Here is a 21342-nt window from a genome sequence, read left to right as displayed (position 1 = left end):
TTGTAAAATTGTCCAGGAAGCTCGACATGAAGAAACACCAGTTGAAAGTGGCCTGCATTTAATTATATTGCAAGGACTTCCAAACCTAACTGAACCTCCAGATCAGATGCTCTGTGTCCAAGGTGTCACAAACCATTTAAATAAAAATTAAGAAACATTGTCTTCTGTGCTTTGACGGTACAAGAATAACAACATAAAATACAACTGACACGCTGTGCAGGGCTGGTTTCTGTATGGTGCCTGTGGATGCCAGGATAGCCTCAAAACCCCATCAACTTTTTCTGACCATGGATGGATAGATGGATGGAAGTTAAAATTCAAGATGTCCCTGCAGTAGTTTATCTGATTAGCCCATTTGTCAGCAGTTTATCTTCAGTCTGGTGTAGTGAATAAGGATTAAAACTTTAATCCACAAATCTTCCATTTTTAAATCGTACCTCTGCTTGCTCATTCTGCATGTCTCAGGATTCATGCAGTTCAACGACTGAGCTGTATCTGCTGACAGATCTACATTTATTAGCTACTTACGACTTTCTGGTTGCGGTACAATTGGTGATTAGGATGTAGGAGTGCTGAAACATTTGACATCTTTAATGGAAATCTCTTGTGGCCAAAGGCGGAAGCCTGACTGGGAACCATTGTCAGTTGATCTCCTAATCCCCATAGCTGATACGTTGAAAGAGGACGTATACTGTAGGTGTGGTAGAGATGTTACCAGGTCAACCGCTTGAAAGTTAGTATGCGACTCAACCACTGGGCAAACCTGCCTATTCTTTATTTTACAGAACAGTTCACTATCCTTAAAATCTGAAATTATTTCATTTTTAAAAGGAATGTCAACTGTTGAAAGGCAAGGCATTTCCAAGGATGTCCACCACATGGGCAACTGCAATAGGCCACTGGGTGATAGTAATGCCATTGTCCAACCTGCTGTATACTAACACAGGGTCAGGGGGGTCTGCTGGAGCCAGTCCCAGCCCTGGGTGATAGTTTTAAATACACTCACCAGTAAAAAAACATTAATGCTATGATTATCAGAAATTTGCCAGAAACAGCTATGCATAATTCTCATTCCAATATGGTGCGCAAAATAAAAGCTGCAAATGGGAGAAATACGGCAGTGTAGTTGTCTATTGTTCATGACATCAAGATAATATACAGTTACAGTATATTCAGAAATTATGCAGACCCCTTGACTTTCTACCCACTTTATTGCATTATACATTATATTATAAATGGATAAATTTCCCATTTTTGCCCATTAATTTGCACTAAATAACCATAATGACAAAGTGAAAACATGTATTCTTAAAGTTCTGTAAATTCATTTAAAATCAAAAACTGAAATCTGTCATTCATATAATTATTCAGACAATTAATTCAGTACTTTGTAGAAGACCCTTTGGTATCAGTTACAGCTTTGAGTCTTCTTGGGTAAGTCTCTACAAGCTTTGCACATCTGGATTTGGGCAGTTTATCCCATTCTTCATGGCAGGTCCTCTCAAGCTCCGTTAGACTGTTTAGGAAGTGTCTCTAAACTGCCATCTTTAGGTCTCTCCACAGAGGTTTTATGCCAGTGGTCCCCAAACCCAGTCATGGCTGCAGGTTTTTGTTCCAACCAGATTAAGAAGCAGTTATAATAATTGATAAAAATTTATGTCATTTAATTAGCTGATCCATTTTTCTCTTTTCTTATTCTTCATTTAGAAAACACAGCAGTATGATTTTTACATTTATAAGACATTTACAAATATTTGGATTTTTGCTGGAGACTTAAATGCTGAACTTTCTTTTGTTGTTTTCCTATCATTTTCTGTGTAGTTTGATCCTTTGACTGTATCCTAATAATGATAATTAAAAACACACAGAGCACACACCCAGAAAAACAACACTGAATGATGAAAGCCACATTATCTCAAAATAATGGCTTAATACATTTTAATATAGATCTCAAAAACTTTGTTTTGTCATTTCTACATTTGACCCCAAGACACAAAAACTGGGAATAAACAGCACACTTAATTAGGCTGCTAATCTAATCAAAAACAGAAGTTGGTTGGAACAGAAACAGGTAGCCACAGTGGGCCCCAGGACCGAGTGTAAGAGCCTCTGTCCTATGGCGTTTAAGTGTGGGCTTTGGCCGGCAACTCGAAGTCACTCAGGGTCTTGCTTTGATGTCACTCTAGTGTTGTCTTCGCTGTGTGCCCCGAGTTATTTTCGTGCTGAAAAGTGAATTGTCACCCCAGTATGAGGCTGGTGGACTGTGGATCAGGTTTTCTTTAAGGTCCTCTCTGTATTTGGCTAATTTCATCCGTCCCTCAATTTTGACCAGTCTTCCTGTTCCTGTCACTGACAAGTAGAAGCATAGCACGAAGATGCCAACACTGTATATCACCGTAGGGATTGTATTAGGCAGATGATGCACACGGCCTAGTCTTTGCCAAACATCGTGTTTCAAATTCATCCTAAAGAGCTCAATTTTTGTGTCATCAGACCAGTGAATTTAAAGAGTCCTTTACATGCCATTTGGCAAACTCCAAACAGGTTGCCATAGGCACCTGATAGATTGAGTGCCGTTTAGAATGGTTGTCCCATCTTAGCAGATGACTTCCAAAGTTCTGTTAGAGTGACCATTGGGTTCTTGTCTACTTCCCTGACTGAGCCCCTGTGTGGCAAATAACCCTGTTGGGCCAGACGGACAACTCTGGGAAGAGCTCTGGTGGGTCCAAACTTAAACTCCAACATATTGATGCCACTGTGCTCCTATATACACTCAAAGCTTCAGAAATGGTTTTACATCCTTGACCTGATCTGTGCCTCACCAACATTTCATCACGGAGGTCTGCAGAGAGTTCCTTGGACTTCATGGCTTGGTTTTTGTCCTGACGTGAAGGGCGCATCGTGGGACACTACATACACAGGTGTGTGCCTGTTTAAATGATGTCCAATCAATTCAGTCTGCCACAAGAGGACTCCAGTCAAGTTCTAAACACATCTGAAGAAGAATTTAAGCAAGCAGGATACACCTGAGCAGAATTTGGAGTGCCACAGCAAAGGGTTTGAACACTTAGAGAAATGAGAGATTTCAGTTTTTGATTCTTAGTAAATTTACAAATCTTTACAAAAATGTGTTTTCTGGGTTATTGGGTGTAGACTGATGGACCAAAATGGAATACTTAATAATTTAAATTTATATCTGCAGCAGAAAGTGAAGGTGTCTCAGTTCTTTCTGAATCCACTGTATATTTAACAGAATGGGAAGGTCACAGAGAAGTAAATAAGTAAATCATATGACATGAAAGTAACTCCTGTGTCGCAACAGAAAATAAATGGAGATGTGACACAAACCTCAGCAGCTTTTAAAAATGGTCTGCGTGAGACATTACAACAAAATTGGCACTCGGCTAACCACAGTCTGATGGAGTGAACGGATTTGTCTCATTTGTCTCACTTCTTGCGTTCAATTCCCATCAAATAATTTTGATCACCACCTCTACAATATGAATGAAGAGTTAACTTACGTGTGAATCACAATAAATGATGAAGAAGAACAGCTTCTCTAGTGACAATTCTACTTATATACAGTAATTAAAAGCAAAACATGATTTAAGTGACAAAATGGAGAATCTCGTATTTTAATACTCATAAAAAGCCCTGTTGGAAACTTTTAGACACATTAAAGATAAAAACTGTCAAATATTAGCAGGTTTAGCTTAAAATAAGATTGCAACAAATGCAGGAATTGGTTGTAATTCAAGGTAATGGAGCTCATTGGTAACACAAAAGCTGTTAGGAAGTAGCATTGAGCTCAAGGCAGAAAATATGCCTGGACACTTGGTGGGCACACTCACTCATAATAATTAACAGTGTCCAGTTAACCCATCATAGACATCATTCTGATGACACTGGAGCAATAAAGTAAAAGGCACAACTGTCATGCAATGAAAAAAGAGTTTGAGTTCTTCTTCTTCTTCCTCCTCCTCTGTTAGGGGTTGCTACAGCGGATCATCTTTTTCCATCTCTTCCTGCCCTCTTCATCTTGTTCTATTACATCCATCACCTGCATGTCCTCTCTCACCACATCCATAAACCTCCTCTTAGGCCTTCCTCTTTTCCTCTTACCTTTAACATCCTTTTCCCAATATACCCAGCATCTCTCCTCTGCACATGTCCACACCAATGCAATCTTACCTCTCTGACTTTGTCTCCTAACTTGAGCTGACCCTCTAATGTCCTCATTTCTAATCCTATCCATCCTCGTCACACTCAATGCAAATCTTAGCATCTTTAACTCTGCCACCTCCAGCTCTGTCTCCTTCTTTCTGGTCAGTGCCACCGTCTCCAACCCATGTAACATAGCTGGTCTCACTACCGTCCTGTAGATCATCCCTTTCACTCTTGCTGATACCCATCTGTCACAAATCACTCCTACCCATTCCACCCTACAAAACTTAAGTAGCGAAGACACATAATTTGTTTTAGATAAAAGCAAACATGGTAGCATTGTGCATCAAGCCTTTGTGGCATTTTTTTAGTCATGTCAGGCCATCACAGGGACCAATCGGACAGCTTCCCACACAGGTCCCATTTCACACTTCTACTTGGAGCAGGTACTTCAGGCAGTCATACTGTAGTTAAAGGTTCAGTAATCCAAAAAGGTTGAATGACGCACTTGAGTCAAATTGTGAATCAGCGGTGGGATTCAAAACTACAGTACATGCTTGGGATGGGAAGCTGGCCAGGCCACACAGTCTTATCACCAGGAGTTTACTTTTGCACCAGAATTGCAAACAGTGGTTGTTTAACTACGAAATAACTTTCTAGACATTTATAAGCCATCATGGAGCTGAACCAATGTGATCAGCAAAGGAAAACTTAGCCAGCTGTGTGAAGTGTCACATACTCTTAAAGAAATGCGCTGTAAAGAATGAAATTGTAGATACAGTTGTGCAAGATTTAACACTTCATTTGGGGTGACATTATCTTTTGGTAAAGGAAGGGTGGAAGAAGTTAAGAAAGATAAAACTGGAGAGCAACACCCAGTGGAGGCCTTAATAAAAGTGTGGAAAAAATGTGCTGATATTTGCCGTCACTCACTATTACTCATTTGTGCCATACAAAGACAGAGGTGTTTTCAGAATACGGTATACAGTATATGCACGTCCCTAAGGTGTGGATTTTGCTCTGTTTTAAAGGACACTGTTGAATTCTGAACACACAATCAAAGTATGTCTTGTTTGTTTTTGATGGGATACGCCGCCTGACACGGTCAAGCCATGTTTGTTAGAGCTGAGGCACCAAACTGGGGAGTGCCTGAGAATCTGCTCAAGTCATATCCAAGGGCAGGAAAAGGTCGTCGGTTGAAGTTGTATTTCGAAAAACACAGCTGATAAAAAGCAAAAGAAAAACATTTTGCTCACAGGAATTTCAGGTTGTCCCATGAGAAACTTTAAGCAGCTTTAAGGAAAATAAAAACACAATGAGATTTAAAAGCTTTCAACTTTGACAGTGAGTGCTATCACATTATTAAACCTGGGCTGCCTGTTGGCAAAGCAGTTCTTATTGTTTTCAAATCCTGGCCTGCTTGCTGTCTGTGTGGAGTGTTCATGGGAATACTTTAGTTTTCCTTGTTCATCTTGTGGAATGGTCTGCCTGCTACTGTAAGAGATGCCCCATTCGGTGTCAGCTTTCAAATCTCGGCTGAAGACTCACTATTTCAGTTTAGCATACCCTGACTAGAGCTGCTGATTAACTGTACAGACAGCATCTCTGTTGTTAGTCATTAGCATTAAAACATAGGTAATATGATAGTTCTAATTTGTTACTAACCTTAACTTATCTTGGTACGCAAATGTGGCACTTGGTGCCACTGCCCAACTGCCAAGTTGTTTTGCCTGCCTAAGGTAAAGTCATCTCTGACGGGGGATTGCAGAAATCATCGGGTAGAGGGGTCCTTTCATCGGCTTGGCTGGCTCAGTGCTGACTCAGCTGTGGAATGGCCAATAGGGGGAGTCAGCTTGATGGCTCCAGGACTCTGAACAAACCCAAATTGTATTATGATATCATCTACTGTTGAATTCTGCTCTGTATTTATAATATTTCTGTTGCACTAGTATATTTTATTGAGGATTACTTGTGTTCTGTTCTGTGTATTGTGTTGTTTTTACTCCTTTTTTTGACACCCACTGCACGCTCAACCTACCTAGTAAGGGGTCTCTCTTTGAACTGCCTTTCCCAAGCTTCTTCCATTTTTTTCCCTACAAGGGTTTTTTTGGGAGTTTTTCCTTGTCTTCTTAAAGAGTCAAGGTTGGGGGGCTGTCAAAAGGCAGGGCCTATTAAAGCCTATTACAGCACTCCTTGTGTGATTTTGGGTTGTACAATGATTAAATTGTATTTTATTGTATCCTAAAGACTTCTACGTAAGTCTGGTTGATTACTGACTCGAAACTGGCCTGTGTGGGACGGTGTGTGACGTTGTGCCCTGTGATGGCCTGACACAACTGAAAATGTCTGAATTGCTTGAGTCTCGATTGTACAGCATGTAGAGTAGACATAGGTAGTCTTTATGGGGGAGCCTAGCCCATACCAATGGACATACTGTGTTACTTAAATAAATATCCAATAAAGGGTTGTTTTTTTCCTTAATAATTTCCTCTTTAAGACCACGGATAATGTTAATCTTTATATATACTACACTACCCTGGCTGTTTGCTTGTCTGTCCAGGATTTTAAATCACATGTAGCTCGCAAACCATTTAACCTATTGACCTGAAATTTGGTACGCATATACTACATGACGTCTACTACCTGCTTTCGGGGTGATGATGGACCTTTAAGGTTATCCCTCTTTTTATTTTATTTTATTGTAGAATCAGCTCTCTGCAGCGCCAGCACAGTGGGTGTGCAGTGCATGCGTACTGGCGCCATTTTCATCCCTACCACCTTCGCCGTCACTTTCCCTACTTCTTCATATCTTAAATAATTTTTGAGGCAGATTGAAGACTTAAGTGCCAGCTTAAGTAAACAATTAAAGACAATGTACTAAGTAACTGCAACACAAACACTGACAAATCAGTTTTAACGTGAAAAGATGCCGATGAAAGAAGAGAAGAAGCGGGCTGCTAGGGTGAAGAAAAGAAGAGCTGCTCAGGAAGCAGCAAGCACATCAACCTCTGAGCAAACGAATGCTAAACGTACAGAGAAAGAGGATGAAAACTAGGGATGCTCAAGTCAAGTGAATTCACTGCAAGTTATCGTGCAGTGCGCCATTACTGGTATATTAATAATTATCAAATATGGTAATTTAATGTCACCCTCCTCTTAAAACAGAGAGAACATTCTATGCAATATACATTTTGAATTACTTCATTTTTTCTAATTCAGCTTGAGGGAGGTTACTTGGTGGTGCAGTGTGGTACATCAGTTAAGGCTTTGGACTTCAAACCCTGAGGCTGTGGGTTCAAATCCCACTATTGACACTGTGTGACCCTGAGAAAGTCACATGACCTGACTGCGCTCCAATTGGAAAAACACAAAGAAATGTGACAAATTGTGTCATAAATGTCATAAGTTGTCTTGGATGAAGTCGTCAGCCAAATATGTAAATGTCATTGTATATTCTGTATTTTCCTCTTTTATAAATCAGACAGCTGCTCTTCCTCGCGTAACTATTTTAAATGACTGCAAGGTCCAGCATCATGAATGTGCCATGGCAGTGATGCGGCAGTCTGAGCAAACCTTAACTTCACATGACACATACCACCATAACAAAACATGTAATAAACAAAAACAGTAAAAGTAAATCAAATATTAAAAGTGCTCTTACTTCCTATCAATCCATCCATTTTCTTTTTTTTAATCTTTTATTAAATTTATTAAAAGTATTTAACATTCCATCCAATCAAGTTAAACTTAACAAAATAAATTCAGTTCATCCCCCACCCATGAGAAAAAGAGAAGGGCCAACAGCCAGAGTAACACTTTGAGAGTAGTAAAGAGGGAAAGATGTCCTTCTCCCCAGTATAAGTGCTTATTCTGAAATGTTACTGATTAGATCCTGCCAGGTTTTAAAAAAATCTAAACTCACATATCCAGAGAAGGAACACAGGGAAGCTGGAGCTTATCCCAGTAAGCATCTGATGCAAGTTTTCTGTCATTTCGATATCATTAATGGAACTTGTAAGTGTGATATGGTTATATTGTAACTGTATACTATGTACAATTTTAAGATATGCGTTTTGGAATATGATTTAAATATATAGCAGTAATTTTATATGGTTCATCTGGCCACCCAAGCCTCAATGTCAAACTCCGGCCAGCAGTGCACTGGGTGCCCAGTGAGGTGTTATACTTCAGACTGGTAACTCATCAATAGTTTTGTCTGAATTGCTGTAAGTTTTACTGCTTGTCTGTACTCTATTGGATCATATATGATGGTAATGCAGTCACCCTCCATATTTAACTTAACATAACGAATTAAGTAATTACATTGACCTAGCTTTCTAACCTACTCATAGCGCTTTACATAAACTGTGGGAAACCACTTCAACCACCACCCATGCGTAGCATCCTCCTGGATGATGCTATGGTGGCCATTTTTTCACCAGCATACTCAAAACACATTAACTGCTAGGTAGTAAAGGGGTAAGAGAGATGATTACATGGAGTATTAGGGGGCCACAATGGATGAGGCCACAGTGGGCAATTTAACCAGGATATCAGGAAGCATTCCACTCTTTTTGAAAGAGGCCCTGGGATCAGTTTTATGTCATATCTGAAGGACAGTGCCAGTTTTTACAGCACACTATCCCCATCACTGCACTGGGGTACTGTGATCCATATTCAGAGCAGTCCCCTTCAGGCCTCACCAACACCTCTTCCAACAGCAACCCAAGCTTTTCATAGATGGACTCCCATCCAAGTACTGGCCAGGCTTAAACATACTGTTCTGAAGTGTAGAATTCTCAAAGCGACTTAATCTAATGCAGGGTCATGGAGGGCAGTACTGGGTTGATGGCTAAAAGTGTCCCTGGTACATTAGTTTATTGCAGGGCCCACTAACAGACACATTCACACAAAAACTCATACAGGGCTAACCTGCACTTATCTAGGTAGCAAGTCTTTGGTGATATGGAAGAAACCAGAATACACACACAAACATGGAGAAAATGTATAAAGCACATGGACAACAACCGGATGCCTAATTAAAACTGAGGCTAGATGAATCCATGAAGCAGGAGCCCAATCTACTGCATCAAGGGGCCACTAACTAGATATTAAATCTGTTCAAATTATTATTATTGATATTCTTAGACTTGCTGAGAGAGAAAATTTGAATACAAATTTCAATGTACTGACGGCACACTGGGTGGCACAGTGGTTAGTGACATTGTAGTCAGTGTTGTTGCCTCACAGGACCTCAATTTGAATCCCAGTTTTTACACCATCCACTTTGTTACCACCCTTGTGTTTTCTATAGTTTATATATTGTCAGTCCCACTTGCCCATCTATCTTCAATGCAAAACCTCCATAAAAAGTGCTAAGCAATCAGATTGATTCCAGGCCTATAAGGCCTACCAGTCAATCATCCAGTTCAGGGTTCAATGTGCCTGACATAATCAGTCTTTAAAGTAGCACTTTGGTGGCTAGAGTGTGACAATGACACACGATTGTGCTATTATTAACATTTTTTGATGCACCCTTATGCATAACGTCTGCAATTATGCATACACACTTGACTCTTTTTGCCAAAGACATATACTTTATTGTATGTACTTCCTGCAGAACTAGTTAACTAGTAAGAAACTCTTTTTCATATTTTTCATAGTCACTCCTGTTTATGTAATTTGGACTTTGAATTTGTGCTGTTCTTTTAATTAAGCGATGTCGATTAGTTGTGCCTGTGGCAGGACTGATTGGATTAACATTGCGGGAGCCTCCTGTTAAAGAGTAAAGGAGAACAAAGCAATTTCTCTTCTGAGACTGCCAAAGGTCCTTCAGTCGCTTCCTGCCAAAAACAGTTGTGCTACTTCCCGCAATTCCTTCTGCCTGTGGATCAGTTTATGCCAAGTGCAGCGAGCAGCATAACAAATAAATACTGTGGAAAATACTCAGTAAATAAAGCACAGTTGTGAGCCATCATTATGCGAGGGGGAAGCAAGCTAAAGTTGGAAAATAGGATTTATTAGAAAATGGAATGAACCTAAACAAAACTGATAATGTCATTTCACAATGGAGTCTCCACCCTTCTCAATGCACTTGTGCCACCTGCCTGGAAGTGCCTCGATTCCAGCAGAATAAAAGGTTTTGTCTTGTCCTCGTAGCCACTCGTGCATCCGAGTTATTGTCGAACACCACATGCCAAGGGCTACTACAGTCACTAGTGCAAGTTACTGTGACCTGCTGGAGACCAATGCAAAGCCTGCTATTCGATCCTAGCAGCAGGGCCTGCTGTCTCAAGGAGTCCCTTTGCTGCAAGACAATGCCAACCCGCCCACACACTGCTAACACCACCAAGGCTTGTCTAGAGAAACTAAAGTTTGAGGTATTGCCACATCCTTCTAATTTGACACCGTGTGATTTCCACCTTTTTGGACCGCTAAAAAAACATCTGGGTGGTCGTCGATTCAAGACAGATGACAGCGTGAAGAAAGCAGTGCACGAGTGGTTGTGAGGACAAGACAAAACCTTTTATTCTGCGGAAATCGAGGCACATCCAGGCAGGTGGCACAAGTGGATTGAGAAGGGTGGAGACGCCAATGAGAAATGACAGCATCATTTGACAGCATCATATGTAGGCGCGGAGCTGGACAGTTTAACATCTGTGGCAGAGCGACGGGCACTGAGCAGACTCCTGTCAATCATGGAGAATCCACTGAACAGTATCATCTCCAGACAGAGGAGCAGCTTTAGCGACAGACTGCTGTCACTGTCCTGCTCCACTGACAGACTGAGGAAATCGTTCCTCCCTCACACTATGTGACTCTTCAGTTCCACCCTGGGGGGCTAAATGTTAACACTACACAAAATTATAAACTATTATACCTGCCTCGCACTCTCCACCTTGCATTTTTTAACTTGCACTGCATTTTTAGCACTCTTTAATTAATATTCTTTTTATCAATATGCTGCTGCTGGAATATGTGAATTTCCCCTTGGTGATTAATAAAATATCTATCAGTTTGTTAAGGTTCGCTTCATTTTCTAACTTTAGCTTGACTCCTCCTCATATATATGAACTTTAAACATGGACATCCTATATTTACAGCAACAGGTGGAGCCCCCACATGCCTTGTTCAAAGAATCATGGCAGATTAAAGAAATCAAATAGAAAGTTTCCTTTAATTAGTAGGTTCATTTACATAAGACATTTGAATATGTTTTCATTTTTACCAATCAGCTTTAGATAAATGGTAGATTCCAGAAGCAGACATCTGAATGAAGCACTCTAAATTAAGTATTATATGAAGTCTCAAACTAGTTAAACATATTAAAAGTTACAAGCCTCAGAAAAAAAAAGACTTCGATCACAGTACAAAATGCAAATTTAAATGTTATATATGATCTCTTTTTCTAATTTAAAAATGTGCTGGTACAAATGAAGTCAGCGCAGGGCCGTCTTAACGTGTGGATACAATAGGCAGTGGCTGGGAACACCAGGAGCATAGGGGCCCACAATATTTCCGATGCTTATGTATGTTTCTGTTTTGCTCTCAAGACAGGGGCCCAGCACATTACTTTGCCCGGAGGCCTATGATGCTGGTAAGACGGCCCTGACAGGATGTCCTGGTTTAACAGGCAGGACATTTTGAGCCCTTTTATCTTTCCCTTCCCTTACTCTAAGCCATGGTATGGAGGGTCATATCAAACAGAAGATGAAAATCGTTCAGAGATTGTGCTGATGCTCTAAGTCATAGGATGGTGATTACAGTAGGATTGTTTTCAAGTCCCTCATATGAATGGAAAATGTTTAAAGAACCTGATCTCCTTCTGAGTTGTGAATAAAAACTGCCAAAGATGCAGAAGCTGCAGGCTTGTGCTTTACAGGGTGTGGGAGATTTGTCAAAATGTAACTATTGTACCTGCCTGAGTGGACCCTATGATAGGCTGGCACCCCACCTGGCCTTGTTTCCTGATTTAAATCCAGTGTTTCCAGGGTAGGCCATGGCCTTCTCAAAGCTAAATTGTTCTAAAATAAGTTTAAAATTTTATGTTTATTCATTAGCTAGGTGGCTCCCACGGCTCTGCCCACGTAGCAGAGAAACAGAACAAACTTTAAAAACCAGTAAACAAACAGGTATAGCTAGCTAAGTGGAGGCAAGGTACATTGTAACACATCACCAGAGGTAGACTGACTCAAACAGAGGGTGGCGCATGAGTGAAGAGGGCCATGCCCGGCTCCCCACTCTTGACATCACGCTTCCCTCTCCCCTCGTCCCGAAGCTTCTGTTTCTTGGATTCGCGCAAATAAATCATTCCTGCAAGTAAACTATGATACTTAGCGTGATGAGAGAAGTTGCAAAAATCAAACAGAATGTTCAATCAAATTATAGAAAAAAAAACAGATTAAAATCTGTTAAGTAGTTCTCTTGTGAAAATGGACAGACAGACAGATGTTGGATTTTATATATATACAGTAGATATATATTGCGTTTTAAAACCAGACTTGAGAGGACTTTAATCAGGTAACAGACTGGTTTGCTTTTGTGGTAACAATAATGTCTGGCTCTTGGAAAAGCCATCAAAAGGAGAAGGATACTGGTGGTCTTTATCTGCAGGCTTGATGGTGAGTTGGCTGATATTATAAACTAATTAAGCAGTCCTTAATCTTTTTGATATACACAATAATAACAGCATACACTAAATATCTGTAAATACGATTAGAACTCCAGTAAAAGTTGGTATGACGGTTCAAGTCAGACGTCGCAGCACATGTGATGGCCTTGTAATGAAGGCCTCTTCCACTTATTGTATTTGTACCCTCTTAGTTTTGTAGGTAATCAGCACGGCGGTGTGTTGATTAACAGTGCTGCCTCAAGGCACCATCATCCTGCGTCTGAATGCTGGATCGACACTTAAAGCTTTGCATGTTCTCCCCATGTCTTTGTGGGCTTTAATGCTCCGATTTTTTCCCTCCCACATCTAAAAAAGTTTGTATTGATTTGATTGTTAAATGTAAATTGGCCTTTTCAGTTTAGGTGAGTGCAGCATCCTGTCCTGTGACAGAAATACACCCCACTGTCTTGACCTGAATTAATTTGGTTTTGCCAATGGATGTGGAGGAGCAAATAAGTAAAACGGCCTTCTAATAGTCCTCTTTACAAGCTTTTAGTTTGTGCAAAGTGCACACGCTCTATGACGTCCATTAAACAATTCCCAGCATAGAAAAGCCACACTTCATCCTTCCTAGTGTGTCCCGATTTACTTGTGTAGACTTTGAGTTGACACTGAGGGCTCTGTGTTTGGTCTGCTTCTCTTTGTACAATTTGGATGGCCTTTTTACCCCACCATGACCCAGAATCCACACAAGGCCTGATGAATCCTAGCTATATGTATGTGATGATCATTCCTGGACAACCTTCAAGTCTGGAAAAGCTGAGTGATGTCAGCCTTTTAATGTCAAAACCTTTGTACAGATGAATTACAGTAAAACAGAAAAGCTCCTTGTGAGGTCTCGGCACAACTCAAAACACTTGACGCTTTCCCAGATCTTGGCCACTACTTCTATCCCCTCCTATGTCCAGCCTTGGCGTCACTCTTCATAGCAGCCTGAGCTTTGCTTTTTGCATCTGGGCTAATGTTAAATGTTACATTTGTTAACTGAGCTTGTGATCATGGAATATTAGGCCAATTTAAATAAAGTAACTGGATCTGAACACACCAATGTGCCTGTAACATCATATCTGACATAAGATGGAATACAAGAGAAGTGCAGAAGGTCATTTTAACTATGAAACTACAGCAGATTAGATCGTGCAAAGTGGGAATGAACTGCTTATGGACCACCCAGATCCTTAATTACGTGATGTGGCGGGTATGAGGGGTCTCCAGTATATGGCCTAAGCAGAGGACACTCAGGGGTGGTCATGTCATCATGTATAGCTGGGGCCTGGAATGTAGTCAATGTCCTTTAACTGAATTTGGAAATCAAAAATGCAGTTTCACCTGGAGACAGTGTTACCTTGGCAGTACCTCCTGATGCAAAAACAAATATTAAAATTGACCCAAACAAGGCCTGAATAGATACCACCCACCATGGGCAAATGAACAAAAGAATGGATTGCTGAGGTGGCCTGAAGTAATATGGTCCTGTTTAGGTTTGTAGCAGAGGTGACATATAAACCCAAGTTTGTGAGCGGGCTGTTCAGGACCCATCACATTTGGAATACAGTAGAACACTGCTGAATGAGTCCTAGAGTGTCCGTCTTCAACTGGCTTTGCTGTATTGGCATCCCCTTCATTCTGCAATCCATTTTAAAGACAATACTGCATTCTCAAAATGTCTGAATCTAAAAGCTCCCGAACCCAACTGTGGGAAACCTTCTCATGACATCACTGAAGCAGACATGAGAATGCTTAAGAGTTAATAAACCTGTTCTATCATATTGTTGAGGTGCATATCGAGAAGTTTAAAATCTTTTAATTTAGTTTTTAATTTAAGCTTTTAATTTCAACATCCCATATTAACAAGCTCAATTATTTTGTTGATGTGGTGTATGTAGTGAGGAATGAAGTTAAATCAATATATAATAAACCTCCTTGGACATTCTGTTAAGGCAGACATGCATGGAGTTAAGGGATGACTGACTGCACACAGCTGAATAAAACAACCAAGCCATGTTACGTCATTGAAGTGAACAGTCGAACTATTAAACACCAACTAAGTGCCAACCCCAGTGCAAATAACCCGGCCATATTGTTGAAGTTTACACCCAGACACCTACACATTGACTGACTGCATGCCCAAGGATAAACCCACTCATTCCTGTTGTCAAAGTGCATTTTCTGACAGTTAAGGGCTGACTGATTGCATAATCCTCTATAGAATGACTCAGTCATGTTGAAGTGGCCACCCAGACACTTTCAGATTGACTGACTATACATAGCCCTGTATGAACTTGCTGAGTTGTGCTATCGAAGGGGACTTTCTGACAATTGAGAGCCCATAGACCGTACCCTCTCTATGTATTTACTCAGCCATATCACTGAAGTGGACACTGGGGACTGACTGCATGCTCTCATTTAAACCCACCTTTGTTTTATTTTCCTGAAGCAGATAGCATGCCTTGCATAAATCTATGCAACCCCATAATTGAGGTGAAAACTCAGATACTTCAAAACCATCTAAATGAAAACCTCCGTACAAACCCACCCAATCACACCATTGAAGCAGACACAAGCCAATATAAATCTGCATGGTCTTGTTGTCGAAGTGGAAACTGATTAAAGACGGACCTATCTGTGTTTCTGTGTCTGTTAACTTTCTCATTTACTCAGAAGTCAGTATGGTGGCTGAATGTACAGCAAAACACAATCATGATCTGCTCTTGCAGGCTGCTCTCTGTTGGGGTCCAGAAAACACCTTCCTGCATGTCTGATGTGGCTTCTTTGGTCTTCATCTCCAATGTATTCTATGACTTGTTTCACAGATTATATTATGGGCTGTAACTGTGAGGTACTTCACTGTGCAAGGTGAGAATGGGCAACTACTTGCTGAGATAAAGGAGAGAATGAACCGAGAGAAAAATAACAGAAGTCTTTCCCTTCCTGAAGTGGTGGGGCTCATTATATTCAATTGTGTTTCAATTGCACCTCAAGGAAGAACTGCATTTATTTAATTGATGCTTTTATTCCAAAATACTTAATAATCTAAAAGGGCACAGCACAATTGCATCAAGGGGCGGCACGTCAGTATCCATATTTATGGAACAGGAGCACTGACAGGCTAAGCAACTCACTCTGACAGTCAGAAGAGAAGACTGAACCAGCGGCCTTGTGGTTAAGAGTGCAACAAATCAGCCACTAAGCTACAGGACTGGCCAATACTCTCAAACGTTTATCTAAATCCTCACCGTCTTTTTTTTTTTAGAACGAAGGACTTTCCAGCTGAAATTACACATGTGGATACTCTTATAGGTTCAGAGTACCTATAAAACCACATAGGTCACCAAGTGTTGTGGCCTTGCAGCTATTACATGCATATCACTTGCAGGGTCGTGCTTTGGATTTGATCTTGTTATGTTCGCCTCCACCCCCCTGAACAAATTAACATATTGCTCACATTTGGGGGCTCTGTGTCAAACACATGGAGGACAACATTTTGTGCAGCATGCTGAATGAGCGTGAAGGACCCTTTGTGAAAGAATGCAGAGCCTCCAGGGCAATTAAGGGCATGGGAAACAAGCAAGCGTCTCATTGGCTGAAGGCAGTGGCGCTTGTCCTCACCCCGGTGCACTTGAGTGGGCTGCTTTCGGACCTTTGATTAACAGTGTGGCTATTCATTCTGCATCATCCCAGGAATCTCTGAACTTTAGCCAGAATATTGGCTTAGCTGAATGAACAAGTGAAGAAAAACTTGAAATACAGAGAAGTGAAGTGAAGAGGCAGTTATTTCATACAGAGAAATCAGTCTATGTATCTATTATATTGTCTGATTTTCTCTCTCTCTATTTTATATATATATATATATATATATACACACATATAGAAAGGTTAAAACACATATAGAATGGTTAAAATAGTTTACTGTCAAATAATGCAAAGAGTACGCGACACGTGAAAGAGGGCACCATGGCGGATGTTAACCGACTTGCTGACCAACCGCAAGCGTTACCTGATAGGTAATCACCCATACAATAAGATTGTGATTCAGACTATGAATGCCATGAATATATAATATATACAGTATTATATATATATATATATATATATATATATATATATATATTAAAGTCATTCGTAGTCTGAATCACAATCTGACTGTATGGGTGGTTACCTACCAGGTAACGCTTGTGGTTGGTGAGAAACACGTGTCGCGCACTCTTTGCATTATTTGACAGTAAAACTATTTCAACCATATATATATATATTTATATACACAGTATATATATATATATATATATATATATATATATATATATATATACACAATATATATATATATATATATATATATACACACACACAGTATCTCTCTATATATATACTGTATATAGAGTATCATATAGTGCCTTTATCTATCTATCTGTTTATCTATCTTTTGGGGATGACAATGAACAATCAGGGAAAATCAGGAGCTGGATGCCCAGGAGAGCCAGAAGCCACCCCTTGTCTATTACAGTTGTCAAAATTTTGCAAAAAAAGCCTTTGACAGCCTAGACGACCACCTGCTTCAACTATATGTTAGAGCTGGCTCTGAATACATGCTTGACACGTAATGGTACAACAACTCTATTTATAGTGCCAACCATTAGGTATTTCACACACCCACACACATATATAGTAGTCATTTAATCAGGATGAAAGAAATGTGTAGCATATCATCTAAGTGAAAAAATGTCCACCTTTATTTAAAAAGCCAAATTTTGCCAGCTTCTACTTAGATTGTTAATTGGAAAGAAAAAGCTAAAGATGCCATAGCAGGTTAATAGGGACCATGCATATTTTTCAGGGACCCTGCCATGCAATTCTGCCACAAAAGCTCGATGTGATAATGTGAGAACAACACTTCTTTTTTAGTAATCAGGTAGAACAGTACTTAGCATTGCTGCTTCACATCTTTATGGAGTGTGTGTCTAATTTGTGGCCCATTCAGTGTCTGTGTGGAATTTAAATGCTCTTAACAAGTCGGTATGCGCTTTTACACAGTATTTCAGCTTCAACCCACATCCCTAAGATGTGCTCATTCAACTGATTTTCAATAAAAGGGAGAACCCCCAGCCTTGAAAATATTATTTTTATTAATGTTGCCTAATATGAGCAAAAATAAAATAGGGGGTTGAAAATACAAGTTATGGTGGGGGTACTGAACGCAACTGGGATCTTAGGTTTGACAAATTAATAATAAGCAGAGCCCTGGTGCCCAAAGTTTTCTTTGTAGGATGAGATATTAAAAACAAACATTTGAAATCAGAACTGGGAACTTTATTGGAGTTTATAAAAGGGGTAAGGCGTGAATTTAACAATGAATACAGTAATGAAACTAGACCTGGAGAAGATATTCTATAATGGAATTAAAAGTAGGATGGCCAGGAGCACAACTGATTATGCTCATTTTTACTGTAGAGCTCACTGCCTTTAGCTTGTTTCCTGGTCTTTGTGTAGCTTAAAAAGATCCACGCCTCACAGGCAAGTCACAGGCACTTCAGACCGCTGCAGTCTTTTTGTATGACTCACTTAAACGGCTCACCTGCAACAAAGACGATTCAATGAAGCCATGTGTAGCAGGGTCTGAACAGCTTCACGTAGGTCTCTTGTGATTCACCAAATTATGTGGCACCAATGGGTGAGAACAATGCAGCACTTAAAAGAATGGCATCCAGGCATGCGGAAATAAAGGATATTATTCTAAAAAAGCTGGATGCTATTGAACAGCTTAGCCACTGATGTCTAACTCACCAGCTCCTGCATTTTTTCTAGCAAAGTCTGCCATTGTTGGTAAGCTAACATTTATGTAGCCACTTGATTCATGACAAGAGTGAAATACAGAGATACAGTATGCTCAGACAGAGTGTGCAAAATAGCAGTAGAAAAAGCCACTGCTTAACCCCAGAGTTTACCACAGGATGACATACAGTAATAGGCCAAGGCCCATCAGAATGAAGCTAAATTCAGCATTAAAGAATAAAAAAACAGACAATGAACAACAGAACAACATCAGGCATGTACAGAGGCACATTATGGTTGCTCAGACAAATGTTCTCTTCTCTGATACACCTTTAATTACTTGTTTCTATTTTTGTCTTGATCATCTTCAAATGTTACAACGCCTCCCACAAATACCATTGCCCACCAGGGCCAATGTGTCCTGATACTTCTCATTTAGATGGTCATATAACTGAACATGAAAAAAATGTAGGAATGGCACAGAAACACACAGACAAACAAATACACATGTGGGTGTAACAGTACTGCGTTTGGTGCATTGCTGCCTCATAGCCTTGGAGCCCAAGTTCATCCTAACTTCACAAAGAAGACATCATAATTGCGGTTCTCGTGTTCTGAACCAATATAATATAATATAATATAATATAATATAATATAATATAATATAATATAATATAATACATAGCTCCACTTCAGTTTTCCTTTCACAGATTTAGCTTAATTATAAATGATAAATTGGCCCTGTGTGAGATGTGTGTGTGAGCAAGTGTGCCCTGCGCTGGACTGATTCTCCATTTAAGCTTGTTTTCTGATTTGCCTCCAATACTTCCTGGATAGACTCTGACCACCCACAATCCTAACTGGGTCAAGAAGGTTTGAGAATGGTATGTCAAATATAACGGCAGATAAACACTTCAAGAGATTAACTGAAAACAAGATTTTTTTTTGCTATTAACAATAATAACAGAAATACTCAAAACCAGGCGCATGTGGTTAATTTGTATGCTTTTGGGCCACACTGCCTTCCTTACACTGGTGTTTCTCAACCCTTATGGTCCCGTAACCCAGTTTTCCTGTTTTAAATTCATTGACGACCCACTAGCAGTAATGCAAATTGCACCCTTACGTGAAAAGAGTGCTACAGGATATCTCTCTTGGTGAAAAAAAACTCATTTAGAAATGGGGAAACATATTGTGCAGGACTGTCAATTTCTTAGATTACCCACTGCTGTCCAGTCACGAATCAATGATGGCAGCTGACTCAACAGAGACAACTAGGGTCATGGCCCAGTGGTTTAGATACACTGGCTAGGTGAGCTACCATGACCCACGCATGAGCCAGCAACAGCAATCTGTAATCTACTTGTGGCATGACCCAGTGATTGAGAAACACTACTTTACATGGACCCAGCATGTGGATGCCAAGATATGAATATCAGTCTGTGCTACTCTGTACCAGCTGTTAAAGTATGCATTCCAGTGACCCACACCAGACTCACCGAGTCTCAAATGCAATGACCTGTACACTTTGTGACCAGCATATGGCCGTAAGTGAGTGCATTACCGTACTTAGAAAAATAATACTTCTGAATTTAGTACAGGTTAAAACTATCCATCCATTCATCCATCCATCCTCTTCCGCTTATCCGCGGTTGGGTTGCGGGGGCAGCAGCTTGAGCAGAGATGCCCAGACTTCCCTCTCCCCGGCCACTTCTTCTAGCTCTTCCTGGGGAATCCCGAACTGTTCCCGTGGTTAAAACTAGTACTGTAATGATAAAATCTCAGAAACTGACTGCTTGGCTAGCTTGGGGGAATACAGGTGGATTGACATAAGAGGTCATTAACTAACTGCTATAGCCTGGAATGGAAGGGATAAGTAAGCAGAATTTATGATGTCCCTTTCCCATTCAGGAACAAAACCTAAACTGGAATGGAAACAGGACAGGGTTTATGGCTGAACAGAATTGTTAATAAGTAGTGATAATAAGTAGTGAGTCAGTTTATCCTATTGATTTGTGAGACAGAACTAACAAAGAAACAATGTTTCTATTCAAAGCCCACGTGGAACCAAAGACCAAGGCAGACTAAAACAAAATACAGGGTACTACCTGGTAGCAAGCATCGACTTCAGTTGTTTTGGTATTGTTTCCACACTCATTTTTTTACTTATTATTCTGGGCATATTATCTATTATATATAAATAAATGTCTAACTTTTCTCTTCTGCCCACTCTGGTAAGCTATGTATTTGAATGGCGTTGTAGATTGTAAAAGAAAATGGGACATCTTGAACTTTAGTAGCAGTCATTCCTGACACAGTGGTAATAAAAGTATGGGATTTGAGGCATTCTTTTAAGGTGAACAAAATAAAGAACATAATGGCAAATTAGGTCACTCAAGGCACACTCAAACGACAAAGCAACTTATATTCCCAGTAGCACATACACTACATAATTTAACAAAACATCATACCCTGTGTGACTACAAGGGAGTGCCAAACCCAAGATACAGTAATACCTAACATGTTTTAAAATAAAATAAGATAATGTATTTCTACAATAGACTTATCCACAATCACCTTTCCAGAAATAAGCCACAATTATACAATGAATACACAAATCTTCCTCCTCTTGTCCTTCGCTGAAGGTTGCTGCCTCACATCAGGGAGTCAGAGTTGGGAGGCAGTGAGCTCATTTTTACGGGCCCAGGAATGCTTCCGTTGCCATGCCATGTCTTCCA

General features: G+C 40.1%; 1 protein-coding gene across 2 annotated transcripts in view; it reads right to left on the bottom strand.

The window, feature by feature from the left end:
• The window catches only part of afap1l2 (actin filament associated protein 1-like 2), a 246254-nt gene that overhangs the window by 146686 nt on the left and 78226 nt on the right, over positions 1-21342 (bottom strand). The gene's annotated exons all lie outside the window — the stretch shown is intronic.

This window comes from Polypterus senegalus, chromosome 1 (assembly GCF_016835505.1).
Source record: "Polypterus senegalus isolate Bchr_013 chromosome 1, ASM1683550v1, whole genome shotgun sequence".
NCBI lineage: Eukaryota > Metazoa > Chordata > Cladistia > Polypteriformes > Polypteridae > Polypterus > Polypterus senegalus.
The sequence above is the reverse complement of the archived record's forward strand: the minus strand, read 5'-3'. Positions and strand labels throughout refer to the sequence as shown.